The 14,333-nt window shown below is 35.1% G+C and overlaps 1 protein-coding gene across 2 annotated transcripts in view; it reads right to left on the bottom strand.

Annotated features, from left to right (window-relative positions):
• LOC113111945 (protocadherin-15) overlaps window positions 1–8,673 on the bottom strand; it is a 232,806-nt gene extending 224,133 nt beyond the window's left edge. The window contains exon 1 of one of the 2 annotated variants that reach the window (XM_026277216.1): window positions 8,454–8,673. The gene's annotated coding sequence lies outside the window, so the exon portion shown is untranslated. The remainder of the gene's footprint in view (window positions 1–8,453) is intronic. The other variant, XM_026277217.1, reaches the window with a different exon arrangement.
• Between the last annotated feature and the right edge of the window lie 5,660 nt (window positions 8,674–14,333).

The raw sequence follows: 14,333 nt of genomic DNA, 5'->3' as shown, positions 1-14,333 counted from the left end.
ACTTGTCACACAATTTCTGAAACCTGACACTCAAACATCAGAACCATACAAAACCATTCACTAATTCTCAGCCTTTACCTCAGTTTTCAATTTCATAAAACACACACAATCTCTATGTAACATAAAATTCAAACAGGAATTAATATAATGGCTATAAAAGGCTATAAAAGGTGTTTGAAAATGTTTGCTTTTTAATTGTGTTTGTGATATTTTGAATGGAGCGCTATATTTTGCAAGAGATGTGAGGCATTTAGCATTTTGTATGTAAAGTTTTGAAAAAAAGAGGCAAAGTTTTGAAAATGTGTATAAGCAGCTGAAAAAGAAATCTGATGCCGTTTTTGTTCCTGTAACAATTTTTTTATATATAATATATAACATTACAGTACCCAGAGTTTTTTTTTTATTTTTTTTATTTTATTTATTTATTTATTTTGTATCTGCCTATATTGGCCTGTTTTACTAAAAAGCAGGCACAAATCAAATTCTGACCGTGTGAAACTCTAAATAACAGCATAATCTAGTTAGCCAAATGAATATTAATTAGAAAACAAAAATGTATATTTAAATCAACCTAAAAATCGATAACTATTTAATATTTCATGACAAATAAGACATATTTAATCAAGAAACATGTGTGGAACTGGAACTTAAATATTTAGATTTTGTGAAAATTCTTCAGGTACAGATTCATATGGGTCTGGTAATAATCAAGGAAAACACACACACACACACGCACACACACACTCAGCTGCACAAAAAACATGACTGCAATTTTTATTTTTATTTTTTTTCAGTTCTGTGGCATGTTTTTTTCCCCAGTACTCAGAATTGGTGATACAAAAAACAAAAACAAAGTCAGTTTACGTCATCGACAGATATACTGCGTGAATGCAAATAAGTGCATTTCCAAAAATAAACATTTGACATCAGATCCGAATGAACATCAGCTCAGCAAAAGATGGTCTTCGGCATCTGTAATACAATCTTGACAGATTCCTTTCGGGTATCAGGACAAGGCTTTGCAAAACAAAGAGGCTATTTTGAAAAGCCAATAACAACAAAAAATACAACTTGTTCTTATCCAGATATCAAATCACATCAGCAAATTCAAAGCAACTTGATGAAAAGTTCAATTGCTGAGTGAAAAAGAGACATCCATACAGAAAAAGAGAGAGGGTGACATGCACTTTAAAGCTTTTTGGCTTGTACTACATCAAAACCCTCAACACTGGAGTCGATCATTGCACTGCCATGCTAGCTGACTATCATTATGAATGGTCTTTGTTCTTCTGAACTGAAAGAGTCTTTGGAGACACAAATGTAATTTCATCCTCTGTTGTCAAGATGGAAGCATATCTTTCCCCTGTATTCCTTAATACAAAGGTCTTCCTTTCGGACAATCAATGAGAGATGCTTCAGCACTAAGCCATAAGAATGCAATGGATTGATGGCAGACGCTTGCAAGAGGCGAGTTCTATAAGTGTGTTACCTTCTAAATTTATTTTTGGTTTCGAGAAATTAGACAAAATTGAGTGCAGCCTTTTGTGTGCAGCCTTACAATCAGTGCACAATAAAGATACGGCTCTCCAATAAGCTAATGGTCTAGAATGGTGCTCTCTAGTTAAACCCTAATCTCTGAGAGTAACTGAAACAACACCTGCTTGACTTTGTAAATGCTTCCCAAAGCCACAATTTCACAAAGAGGAGCTGAACATATGCTGCTTTCAAATCACGTCAGAATAATTGTTTTTATGAGATGAGTCCACATGAGTGCCACCAATGTCAAAATTACCACTAGGGCATAGTTTTGGAAGACTTTTTTTTGTTGTTGGACAGACAGATAAACAGATTTCTGAGAGAAAAACATAAACAGAGAACAGACAGATTTGTATAGACAGACAGACAGACACAGTATGAGAGAATGATAGATAGCTAGCAAGATAGATAGATAGATAGATAGATAGATAGATAGATAGATAGATAGATAGATAGATAGATAGATAGATAGATAGATAGATAGATAGATAGATAGATAGATAGACAACACTTTGGTGGAGGCACGTTATTGAATATTTATTGTTAGTCATATCTGCTCATTAGTCTTTTTTGCATTTATGGAATAAAATGAAGCCAAACCTGATTAAGTAGACGAGAATATTCAGCTGTGTTCCTGGACACACAATTTGCGTAGCTGTAATTCATAGTTGGGGGTTATGCTAATTGTGAATGAGCGTGCACTAGTGCCCTATTTGCAAATGATTGGAATTCAAGGAGGTCCATTTTATGCGGAAATTACTCTGAATTTACTGCTATATTTATGAATGTTTCATGAATTAGGCCCAATGTGTGTATTAGGCCTATTTGGTTATTTGGAGTATACTCTGAAAACAAATTATAATAAAAAATAAACATCATAAATTGGATAGGTGGGCAGGGGTTGAGCCTACTAATAGAACAATAGTTAGATAAAAAGATAGACAGAACAACATAGAACGACATATAAAGCATTAGAACAATAGACACAGACTGATAATAATAATAATAATAATAATAATAATAATAATAATAATAATAGATAAAGCTTCCTGAAGAATAAATCTTGTGAAAAATTTGCCTCAAGATGGTTATTGAAAGACACAGGGTAGAAAGGTAGATTGCTGCAGCAACACAAATGAATCTCAACATGGGGAACAAAAGCACCACTGCAAAGCTCAATCTCCTATTATATTATTATTATTTTATTTTTTTATTTTTTTTTACAATTCCTTGCAACAAGCAAGACACTCAAAGAGTGATATCAAGTTATTAGAGAATTGTGGGTAATGGTAAAATCAGTCAGCCTCAATGCTGAACTGAGTAGGCTGGGATTCTGACAGAGATCAGTAAGGTAATGGGCCACACTGAACCTGTCAACACAGCTGATCCAATGCACTGCTCTGTGTTTCACTGACTGTGGAACAGTACACCATTACTTTCAGTCACACGACAGCTAGAAAACAACAGTCAGGACATAATGAGGCAGGGGCGAAATGCAATGTGATGGAACTTCAGGAGGCAGTGATTTATTCTGCCATGAGGACATTAACATACTCTTCATCCACTGTTGACCACAATAGACTTGATAGTTTTTGCTTAGCTGTAGTAAATGTATACACATTTAAATGGAAAGTTTATCCAAAACTAAATTTAATCTCCCTCGTGCTGTTCCAATTCTTTCATTCCATTATTTATTTATTTTTTTTACAGATATTCTGTACAATGTTCAAGCAGCTCTTTTCCTTTCAACTAAGGTTCATCCACAACTACTGTCAGACTTTTAATAGAATTACCCTTTGCATGATCTGTTCCTTTAAGACCTGATCTCACCAACAGTGTTTTACTGTCCATTAGATGAGTGGCTGAATCAATCTTCTTTCATTATCTCTGGTGTGAGGTAATCAGGCCATGTGTGTTTTTAGAAAGGCGGACGTCATCTGCCATGGCAAATGAACAAAAATAAGTCTTTCCTCTGACTCATGACTTATTCTCACTAATGTCTATTCGCCTTGTGATGAGTTACGCTTCTTAAGCTGTCATCTACTTTGAAGTAAAACTGTTTAGCATATGGATGGGGATAAATTATTAACTGGTTTAATCATCATTTGGTGACAATTTCTTTTCATTCAGAAACACAAGATCTTCTGAGATGAACAATCACAATATGGGGTAAAAAAGAACCAAATTAACTGACGTATCAACTACGGTTGGAACAAAAGTATGTTTATGGTTGAATAATTTACTTTCTTACTTTTCCGTGATTAATGGTGTAAAATGTGCACCTGTGTGTGTGATGTAAGTGTCCCTCAAACACAAACTGAATTGATTCTTTCCTTGCTTCATTCTGTTTCTGAAAGTATTCATGAGGTAATTTCCTGAGATGTTTCAGTTCAGCTTGCTAAAATCAAGAATGAAATGGGAAAAATATGATAATGGATTCAAAACAGACCTAGGCAAACTAAACCAGTCACTAATGCATACATCTAAATATCACACATAAAATAAATAAGGAAAAATCCATCTTGGTGGACCATTCCACTAGAACTTTCATTAATCAAAGTTTATAAAAGCATCCTAAAAGACATCCTTTAATCTAAGTCTTCTAAAGAGACACAATCACTTTATATGATGAACAGATTTCATTTTCACTTTACATTTAAAGTCGCTCCCTGCTCCCTTCCAGTGGAATGAACTGCCAGCCTCCACCTGAAACCATCACAACTTTTGAGAAGCAGTTAAAGACACTTGGCCACTCCACAACCATAAACTAAAAATAATAAATAAATCCCCTTCTTTCTCTTTTCTGCATTTATTCTCTAGTAATCTAGCTGCTTCATAGAATGGTTGCATTTACATGTATGCAGATAGCATCTGCTAAAGACATACATATAAATGCAACCATAAATAGAACCATTGATCAGTGTACATATATACAGTAGAGCACATCAATGGATAAACATAATCTGTACTATGTATGTGCATGCATGTGATTATTTGTGTTAAGATTAACCAAATTCTGAAGTTTTGAAGATTCACAAAGTAAATCCCACATTCTATGAGAATTTCTACCTCAATATGACACAATGGTATCATTACTCACCTGACAGAGCTGATTGGTTTATTTTTGTATCAGCAGCCAATGAGCTTGCTGTTCAACATTCAAATACTTGACTAATTTATCAGAAACCCTCCACCTTCCCAAGCTCCACCTGTCTATATATCTGCTATAGGGCAAATTTATTGTGTGTTATATATGGGGGTTATTTTATATGTTATGTATTTCTGTGCATGTACTGGAAGTAGCAAGTCTCGGTACTTGCTCTGCTGCTGCAGCGTAGCAAGACACAATAACATTTACATGTACATTACCATTCTAAACTCCCAGAGAGCTGTTGTGACAGAAATTAAAGAATTTTATTTAGAAATTGAGCAGATAATAACTTAGTTGACTTTATTAAGCATATAATAACTGGAGTACGGCTTATAAGAAAATACTATATCAAATTTCATGATTTTTTTTTTTTTTTTTATCAGTGAGAAATTAAAAGCGGCTATAAATATTAAATTCTAATCTGACAGAAAACCTATCAAATGTCTACAAGCTGAGAAGTATTTAGTCTTGAGAAAGACCTGCAGTCCCCTAAGCCTTGACAGAATTCAGCCCAAGAGCAAATGCAAAGCCACGGAGGGTTCTGTCAGAGGGCGACCTCCATCAGAGGGTCAAAACTCTCTCTATCCCCTTCCAGGTTTAGCCAACCCCAGATGGGTCAGATGTGTCAAACGACATTTCTTTCTAATGACAGGCTCACTGTATCCCACAAGCCCTCCAGTCAGTGTTTAGACCAGGTGGCCGAGATGAATTGGAGGGCCGAACATCCCTGAGTGTCTGATTACAGAGGCCCCATTTGATGAGGGTGCTCCAGCTAAATGAGCATTTACTATGGTTGCCTCAGAGCAGGATAAATCCTATTAGCCAATGTCTTTAATGAGACAGCCAGAGACAGTGAAACAATGATGGGCAGCCTAGCAATGAATCAACCCACGCAAAGCACGACGGGTGGGGAGGGTACGCTGAAATATACAGAATCCCAAGCATGAAGGACATAGCTAAAAAGCAATGAATGCTTGGCTTTTGGCCACGTTGGCAATTTCAGAATAGCCGACATGAATTTACACACAAAGAATTGCTAGGATATATGCTAGAAATACAGAAATGTTATCTTCTCTTGCCTATTCTATTATATTATGTTTAAATATTTTTGTCAGCAGAGGAAATGGGTTGGATAAGCTCTTTTAATTTACTGTAAAACCCATCCACACGTGTCTATTTCTGTAAATATTTAAAAGCTTATGTTGGCCATATTTGCTGAGCATTATGTATGTGTGTTGATGTGTTAATTTATGTTTCGAAGGTGAACAGAAGGTTTTGGAATGACGTGAATGTGAATAATTGATGACGTAATTGTCTTTTTTAAATAAATTATCTTTTGAACATAAGTGATTAATGACAAATTTATCCTTTTTGTGATGAGCTCTCTCTTGAAACACACTTGAACTTGACATTTTTGGCTTATTTATTTTAACCTTGAGACCTGCAAGAGTTATTTTTTGTATTCTAATACACCATATGAAAATTGTTTAAAATTGTTTTGTCAGCAGCACGTTTTCTCTGTAAATATTAAACAACTCCTGTTGATCAAATTTGATTAACTCTGTGTATGTGTGTTGAGGTGTTCATTTGTGTGAACAAAATGATTTGGAAATACATTAGGGTGACTAATTGACAGTTTTCATTTTTGGATTAACTGGAGTTATCTTCCGTATTTTTCTACACTGTAAGGAAATGTTTTTTTCAATGGAGTAAATGAGGATAGGGTTGGATAAGTTCATTTAATTTACGATAAAACCCACCAGCATGTGTTTATTTCTGTAAATATTTAAAGTGTTCTGTTGACTGTATTTGATGAGCTCTATGTATGTGTGTTGAACTGTTAATTGGTGCTTTGAAGGTGAACAAAATGGTTTGGAACGACATAAAGGAGAGGAATTAATGACATAACTTTAATTTCTGGACAAACTATCCCTTGAAATGCACATTAACAGGTATGTGGGCATCTTTTGGACCAGCTTTATTTGGATTTTAAGCTTGTGACCTGCAAGAGTGCACTTAAAAAATATATAATAATTTTCTAATGTGTATATTAAAGAGAGAGAGAGAGAGAGAGAGAGAGAGAGACATCATTGTTTAACTATTTTTGTCGGAAGAGGAAATAGGGATAAGATTTGATAAGCTCATTTAATTTAGCATAAAACCCACCAGCACATGTCTATTTCTGTAAATATTTAAAAGGGGTAAACAAAGCGCCATGGTAATAGACCCACTGGGTGACTCACAAGCTGTTGACCTAACCTGCATCACGGAGACAGACACCATCACAAATAACACGGGAGTTGAGGAACATGTGGTGGGGGTCAATAATTAATGAAGAAAGGAGGGGTAGAAGCCATACGTGCTCCAGAGGAGGTTATCACTACAGAAGACCGGCAGCTTTTCATTGTGTTCACTTGGCATTTAGTGTTCCTGTAGATCCACACCAGCTCCTTTTATACAGTCTAACTTTGTAACTCATCACCAGTGTCAGATAACACTGAAATATCTAGAAGAACACTAAAATGAGGAGGTCCCCCGGAGTAAAATTACATTGTTCAGAAGTTGCTTTTTAGGAGACTCTCAGTTAAAGTATGTTTCAGCTTTGTTTGTTTTGGATTCTTCTTCTAAAATTACATGAGAATTTCATTTTGATGTAAATGAAATGAAATGAAATAAAAAAAATGCGGATGCCATAGCTCAGATCAGCTGGTCTTTTAAGAATCTGATAAATGTTTGAGTTCATACCGACATCAGCCTTTGGAGTTTCAGACATTGTTGAGTACATATAGTGCATGAGAAAACTATGAGCTATTTCTCAGACAAGCATGCTACTGTATCTCGATTTAATCTCATTGCTGTTTAGAAGTAAGAATTGAATATTAATATTAATACTATTTCATTTAAGAGGTTTTCTTATTTTCAGAAAGCTGATCATGATAAGTCTGACATCAAATCTAGTGAAAAGAACAGAAGATATATTTGGTTCGGTGGAGGAATGCTTAAATTCAAATGTTCCGAATGTCCCTACGTTGTAACACCTAAATGGACTGGTTTTATTCAAGTCAGTTTCTTTAATGTGACTTAATCAACACAAGCCAGGTTGAAAATATCTCCTTATTTCACTTTTTAGGCACTAAGGTATATAGTAGTTAACATCAGTATTTAATTAATAAAATCTATCAGTTATTACCAAAATGCCATTCTTACTAATTATTGTTAAAACTGTTTAATAGCCAACATACATACATACAGCATAATGACAAAAAAGGTATCATGTTAACTGTATGATTTTACAGTAGTAGCAATATCTATAGTACGGTATATGGTAACGATAGTAAATACAACGATTGAATGCAAGTCAAACTTTTCATGCGCACTATTGTTACATTTTAGACTGTAAGCACTGTTTGAATTAATCTGATCGATTTCTATTTTACTTGCGTTAAATGAATTATACGCGGAGGCAACAGATTGCGGGAAGTGCGGCGTAATAGGATGAGCACACGGTAATCCGGAGTCCTGAAGACACATCCCTCACGTCAGGCTGGGAAACTGTGTCAGTCACTGTATCAAAACCACTAACCGGTTTTCATCAATAAATCTTCCAAATGCAATTGCTAGCACGTCAACACGTCCTGTGTGCAATTCACATCCTTTCCATGCGCCGTTACGCGCCAAGAACCGAAGATACTACACAACCCAAACCCCAAATATCATTCAGAGTACCCAACCTAAAGAGATATAAACCCCTTACTTAGTCACTCACCTCCTCGTCCAACGACTTGTCAATCATCGGAATAACAATCCAAAAACGGAGTAGCTTTGCGTGCAAAGTGTCACTAACTTTTCTTGACGCGCTACTGCGCAGCGATTGAAGAAGCGCAGAAAGTCTTACCGCGTGAGTTGTAAAGCCATGCAAATCCTCCTCAGACGGTTGGAGAGTATCAGAAACTCCTCAGTGCCGAACGCATCCCGAGCAGTCAGGTTTAGGAGCTCTGCTGCCCTCTGTCTTTAATTCACTCCCGAGGAAAGCGAGGATTCCCACGCAGAGAGAAAATATCACGAAGTTGGGTGGCAATGTGATCCAGCCTCTGTGGTCTCTCCGCCTTAATGACAGCCATCTATTTTAAGAGCTCATGCTGGTGAATACGCACCTGGCGTGGCGTGGGAGTAATCTTATTAGAGCATGGCCACTCACTGGAAACAAACAAACAAACAAATGATATCTCTTTAAGATCTCAAATGTTACTCATACCAATGGAATTAAATAAATAAATAAAAATCCCGAGAAACATAATTAGTTTTAAACTGCATTTCAGAGTGATTTCAAATAGTTCTCATTAAATTCTCCAAACGCAAAACGATCTGTGCTATATATACTCCTATAATTTGTCTAGCTCTAATTACTTAATTTCAACAAATGTAATTTGTTTTCATGCGTTTCTTAAAATATATCAAATATATCCAATTGATTAAATTAGATTTATTATTATTATTATTATTATTATTATTATTATTATTATTATTATTATTATTATTTATTTATTTATTTATTTATTTATTTATTTATTTATTATTATTTTGTCTGTGATTACCCTGATTTACTATGTTAGGCTGATAATAGAGATTTATATTTTAAAGAGTCTGGACGGATTTCACGGGAAATAACAATGGCTACTTAAGTCATTTGGATGTGTCTACATCATGTAAGCATGCGCATGCGAGGCCTAGTGTTGATTACCACAATCAACTCAACCCTAGTTTTATAAAAAATCAAGACTGTGGTGAGGCATTTACACTGGAAGTGAATGGTGTCCATTTCATTTGTAAATATATAAAATATAATTTGTGTTGTAAAGTTGTTCTCACCATATCACAGTTGTTTTGTGGCTTTCATGCTGTTTGTAAAAAAATTATAATTGTATTGATTTAGTAAAAAAAAAACAAAAAAAAAACAAAAAAAAAAAAAAGGAACTTGCTGGAAAAGGTTAGTAATTGAAAGAGTTGCATATATATATATATATATATATATATATATATATATATATATATATATATATTAATAATGAGGTTATAGCAACTTCAATTGGATCTAAAAATAAAAATGTTTTTTTTTTTCACACTAAAATCATGTAACATACCATGGCTATTGTTTACATCTTGTTACTATACATTCTTAATATTAAGGAGTAAAAGGAATGGCCATGTTTACTTCATTTGTAGGTGTCTCACAAATGAATTTAATTATTTAACAAAAAGGATGGCCAATTCAATGGGCTTTTTTTCTTCTTTTTTCTTTTTTTTTTCTTGGTGGTTATCAACATTGTGTACGAACATTGCAAGAGCAAGTGGTTCATTAAAGAGTCTCTAAAATGAAGATTCATCTCCAATGTTCATGCACTAGAATTAGTCACTGTCGGAGGGAAACTGGTGTCTAGATATTATCCATGACAGTGAGAGGATTTGGGAGGGGCTTCACCGGGGAGTAAATATAGCCCATGAGTTAAACGCAGGTCTGCATTAAGGCAGGGAATGCTATCAGTCCATCTGTTCCCTGAGTGGGATTACATTAAATCCTATTCAGCCCCAGTATTAAGAAAACTATCCACCAAGAGGCCATCAAATGGTCCACCAAGGAGAAAGGGAATCTATAAGCTGTATGAGGACAGCTCAGATACAAGCAACTTTAAACAAGCACACTTTAGGACACTCATGTTAATAGGATACGAGATCAGTCAGAATTGTATTGTGTTGATAGAAACGAACCATTATACACTTCAGATTGAGCCATGGAAAGAGTGTTTGCATTCTGATGCATCAGAGGCAGAATTATTAAAGATGCTGTTCGTTAACAAAAGGTTTTTTTGATTTTGTCAGCAATAATGATGAGACGAAAAATTCACATTAAGATGATAATTTATTTTTATTAAAACATACTGTTGATGAAAATTATTAAAAAGATATTAACCATTTTTAATGAAGAAAAACTAGGAAGAATTTGCTTTTAAAATAGTCCATTAGTCAGTAATGTCAAGGACTGACCCGCTCTAAAGCTGAACATTGAATGAACACAGCTGAACTTAAGCAGTTCACTAGTGAGTTAATTAACTCACGCAAAGACATCCTGTAGATTTAAGCTTAATAATAATATCATCATATACATAATATTACAACTTGTATCTGCACAAAATGATGCAAATCAGAACTGCTGTAAGGCAAGCCTCCAAGGTTAGCAAAAACATAAATAAATGAATTAGGGGGGGGGGGGGGGGGGGGGGTTGTATCATTCAATATCACATAATGAAATGACTTTATACCTGCTAATCCTTAACATGTTCGGTGTAAGATTCAGTCTATGACACGTTTCAATCACTTCTGTGGGATTTGCAAACAGTTATTAAATGTTTGAATGTTGAACTCAGTTTTGCAATTTTATAACATAAAGGCACAGATGATCCAAGTTTACAGTCACACTTTAGGCAACAACAAAGCTTTGGAGGTCATATCTTCCCATGAATCTCTGTGTAAATGCACAGGTTATGTGCTAATGAATGTGCACATTTTGGATAACAGTATACACTAAAAATGGACAATTAATAATTCTAGCATAAATAATTCACAATATTGTATTAGAATAGGGTACTCAATACTTTAGCCATTGCGGGTTTATTTATTTTTTTTATTATATTTTTTTTTGAGTACAATTTTAGTCAGCATAAAACGGATCAAAGTTACTGAATACATAGCTAAATTTTCAGGAGCCATTATTCCAGTCTTCAATGTCATGATCCTTTAGAAATCTTTTAATATGCTAATTTCTCAGTATTATCAATGTTGAAAACTAGTTTTTGCAGCTTAATATTTTTGTGGGAACCATGATACACTACATTTTCTATGGTTTGTATACATATGTATGTAAGCATGTATGTATAGGGTGGTGCAGAGGGTGGTGAAAACTGCCCAACTCCTCACAGGGACACCACTTCCTGCTCTTGAGGACATCCTGAGGAAATGCTGTCTATGTCAAGCTGGCAGCATTCTCAAGGATTCCTCTCACCATGACCAAAGTCTGTTTAACCCCCTGCCCTCCGGGAGGCGCTTCAGGAGCCTCCGGACAAGGACCAGCAGATTCAGGAACAACTTTTTCCCTAGAGCTGTCTCCTTACTGAACTCTGCCCTCTGACACCCCCCAAGACCCCCCACACCACACACACACACACACACACACATTTACAAACAAGCAAAAAACAGTAAACTTGTTTTTACTTGCACTACTGTCTGTTCATCCAGAATACTGAGTAATCCATTTGCAATTTGAAATATTTTGCACTTCACTGTCCATTGCAATAGTGTAAATAATGTTCATATGTTCATAGCTTCTGCCTATAGTGTACATACACTTTTACATAATCCAACTGTATAGTATGTTAATAGTACACCTATCTGTATATCATGCTGATAGTATTTATAATCTGTTAATTATGTCCATAATACCGCTTTATCTGTATATTTATTGTACATATTGTAGACCTTGTATACTCTGTGCTTACTGCTAATTGCACTTCTGGTCAAATGCTAACTGCGTTTCGTTGCCTTGTACCTTACATGTGCAATGACAATAAAGTTGAATCTAATCTAATTTAATATGCTATGTCTGTTCCTGTGCCTCAGTGGTAGAGTATTGTGTTAACAGCATAAAAGGTTGTGGATTCGATTCCCAGGGAACACATGTTAGTAAAAAATAAGAAAAATAAATGTATAGCCTGAATGCACTATAAGTCACTTTGGATAAAAGTGTCTGCTATATATATATATATATATATATATATATATATATATATATATATATATATATATATATATATATATATATATATATATATATATATATTTATTATTATTATTTTTTTCTTTATTCAGAAATTCTAGTCAAATAAATGAAGCCATGGTGAGCATTGAAGAGACTTTTTTTCAAAAACAACACCAACAAGAACAATAATAATATTAGCAATAGATTTAATTACTCCAGATTTGTTACCAGTAGTATATAAAAAAAAAAAACTGTAAAAATGTATAATGTGTTTGGTGTGGTTTGTGTTTGTTTAGGCATTAGACAATGGAGAGCAGGTGTTCACCGCTTTCACGATCTGAAAATATGCTTTTCATTAGGCGTAATAGGTGCTTTGCAATACACATCTGTTCATTAAGTGATGCGTTTCCATTATTCCAGTGCTCACGATCTAAATACTGTACCAGCTCTTGACAATAAAAATACGCTTTCAGGTATTTGAGAGCCACTGTCTGATGCCAGGTGTTCAGATGTGCCCTTAAAACCCAAGCCTGAAGAGCTGGCAATACCTCTCAATATGCATGTTTGTCAAAGAGATACATTCAAATGCGTAGTCTGTAGTGCAACGTCTGCTACAAAGAGGCCACTCTGGCAGAAAGACGGATGGATTCATGCACACTGCCACAAAAAAAAAAAACAACAACAAAAAAAACAACAACTTATAGATGCTAAATAACCTAGCAGCAGACATAGTGCAGCCCTTGAAGTGCACTTGAAGTGTTTGACATGGGGCGTGTGACGTTATTGCATTCAAAGATGACTTATCCTGTGTGTCTGAAAGCTTTTGTTGTGCTTATCACAATATCAATTCTCTAACATTATGAGCCTGCTATTTTCTCCACAGCCTCGTAGAGAGACTCGTCCCCAGAGAGGCTCGTGAAACCAAACAGCCAATAAGGTCTTGGCAGTCTGGTGCCAGAAAACACTACTGAAAACATTTTGTACTGGGGTTTATTCAAATCACACCGCCTCAGTAACATTCCCAACTCCCCTGCTGTGTGTCTGGGGTAACCAATAACTAATATAGAAGGCAATATGTGTATTACGATAGTTGTAGGTCATTTTATCACTTGTTAAAGGCCTATTGGTCCACCTGCTTTCCTGGCACATGCAATCAGAAACCTTGTTGTAGAAATTCAGCAGTGATTCACGCTAATGAATGAGCAAGCATGAAAAAAAAAAAACAAAAAAAAAAAAACATTACACTTAAAATCAGGTCTTATGTCAGGCTGGCTTGGATTAAATTGTTCATTTATTTTGCCTAACACAACACAAGAGCGGATTAGCACTGATCTCTCATTACTTCAAATTGTAACCATATATCCATCTTTGTTTGCCTAATTACTTTAGGGATCTATATGTAGCGTAATTTCATTTGGAAACATTTACATTTATTCATTTAGCTGACGCTTTTTATCCAAAGTGACTTACAATTGCTATATATGTCAGAGGTCGCACGGCTCTGGAGCAACTAGGGGTTAATTGTCTTGCTCAGGGACACATTGGTGTCTCACAGTGGATTCAAACCCAGGTCTCTCGACCAATGGCATGCGTCTTATCCACTGCGCCATCACCACCCCCAACATGCCAATCTTATGCATTTCTGCAACTAATTTTGCTTTCCTTTATGGAAAAATTGATAAGATTACAGGGGAAAGAAATGTGATTTGGTACTTTCACTTGATATGTATTACATATCAACATACATATGGAAGCATAATATAATTCAGATATGAAGATGTGAATTAGTACCATTTTAGTTATAATCTAGTATTTTAAATTAATTAAAACACATGA

Source organism: Carassius auratus, chromosome 12, assembly GCF_003368295.1.
Source record: "Carassius auratus strain Wakin chromosome 12, ASM336829v1, whole genome shotgun sequence".
Lineage (NCBI taxonomy): Eukaryota > Metazoa > Chordata > Actinopteri > Cypriniformes > Cyprinidae > Carassius > Carassius auratus.
The sequence above is the reverse complement of the archived record's forward strand: the minus strand, read 5'-3'. Positions and strand labels throughout refer to the sequence as shown.